Raw genomic sequence first — 2,232 nt, 5'->3', positions numbered from 1 at the left:
GACCCCTATCACAATGGCTTCTCTCTCTCTCTCTCTCTCTCTCTCTCTCTCCTCTCTCTCTCTCTCTCTCCTCTCTCTCTCTCTCTCTCTCTCTCTCTCTCATAGTAGTAGTATCATATAAGAATGTATCGGGTAAATGTGTTTGTGGATGAGTGACCGAAATACCTCAACCTCGAGTTACACTGTAGTTGTGTGGGTCAATTAAATCTTTCCATATTAATGGAGTCTATATATATTGTTAAATTCAAACTATATTTTTTTTTACCAGTTAGTCAATTAGTATAGGCTTGTGTGTGTGTGGAGACTGGCACTGCATCATGGACACACAATTTCCACACGCACTGCATGGGCTCATTGGGCTGGGGGTAGGCATGCAGGGGGGGGGGGTGGAGGACCCGCCTTGTGACTGCCTGCCCGCTCGCAGAGAGTGTGTTATAGATGCGCATGCAAGCAGCTGGGTACTAAATGGAACAATGTGACGGGGTCGGCAGTGACAGCCTTAACCGCGCGGGGTTAACGATTAACGCGGGTGCGAGCCGTTACCGTACATAAGGCATGCACACCGGCGTTCACGCCTTATAGCCTGCAGAGCACTTTGTTATAGGAGGCGAATTGACAGCTTCCAGCCAGTCGGAGGCATCCAGCGCGCCCTCTCTCTGTCTCCACTGTTCTCTCAGAGTGGACCTATTATAAGGTAAATGCACGTATATCTATTATGGGCACCTGCTGGGTATTTTATTCTGGGGGAAACTGTTGAGCTATGACCAGTGCATTGTTTATATGTATTTGTAAAAAAATATAATAATAATAATAATAATAATAATAATAATAATAATAATAATAATAATAATAATAATAATAATAATAATAATAATAATAATAATAATAATAATAATAATAATAATAATAATAATAATAATAATAATAATAATAATAATAATAATAATAATAATAATAATAATAATAATAATAATAATAATAATAATAATAATAATAATAATAATAATAATAATAATAAATAAATCACCGATTGTTACTAGCCCGGTCTTTGGCAGCATGCTATGTGAAGTGAATCCTTATCTAACGGAATGTGTCACTTGAGAGGCTCTCGAACCCGATTTGAGACACTATTTTGTGTTCGATTAGAACAATTGACAAGACGACCACAAATGTTATGTTATAGGATGGTGTTTCTTTTTTGGGGGGTACAATGTTGATGGCGACAATGACATACAGCTATGAGCCTAGTGCTGGAGAAAAAAAAATCTCGCCTTGTATAAATGAGCAGTTAGAAAAGGAGGACTCCTCTATTCAGCCATGACCAGGGAGCACTAATTTACGCCTTTGCCATGATGTTGGGTTCGGGGAGTGTTGGTCCTGACTACTAAGCAGAGGCTTGTTGCAGCGGGGAGGCAGCACGCACACTGACGATGTACTAACGCGGGGGGGAGAGAATCTCCTCCAGAGGATGTAGTACTGTACTGTACTGTACTGTACACCTCTGCTGAAATGGGAGAATATTTATAGCATTATAGGGGAGGACTAGACATTACATGTTTTGGCGCTGGATGAAACTGTGTTTAAAGGAATAGCGGGGGAGGGGGGGGGTGGGGGGTTGCTCGAGTCGTCACAGAACTGTTGGTTCTGTATGAGCCCTGAGATTGTGCTGCGTAAAAGAAAAAGTATAAAGGACAAACACTATACAAATGATACAACTAAATTACGAATTAAAGTAAAAAATAAAGTACATACTGTATGCAAACAATGAAGTATATAGGCTACAGAATGCAAACTTTTTAAAATGCAAAAAAAAAAAAAGGAAAAGAAAAATTAGGGATGTAGTGCAAATATTTTAGTAATACATAGGTAAAATATGTTGTGGTGTTAAAAAAAAACAGCTAGTTTCTGCAGAGCACTGGTCTGACCTGGGTCAAAAAATGCAAAAAAAATATGCATACCGGCTGGAAACGGTGTGCGTAAAAAAGTGGCCGTTGCCATGGAAACCGTAACTTTTTCGCTTATTCTGTCTTTCTGTGTTGTGCTCTGGGACATAATTTGCCTACTTGACATAATATAGGCTAATGTTTCTGAAGCCTGGCGCCTTTTATCCAAGGACACCCAGTTCCTTCATTGAGATAGATTTATGATGGGTGGAAAAGAAAATCTGAAGAAACCTGACCCTGTAATATTTTAATCTCTTCTCTTTCAGGTGATAGACAGTGCAACTCCAGT

Source organism: Notolepis coatsorum (genome assembly GCF_963971535.1).
Source record: "Notolepis coatsorum genome assembly, chromosome: 6".
NCBI lineage: Eukaryota > Metazoa > Chordata > Actinopteri > Aulopiformes > Paralepididae > Notolepis > Notolepis coatsorum.
The sequence above is the reverse complement of the archived record's forward strand: the minus strand, read 5'-3'. Positions refer to the sequence as shown.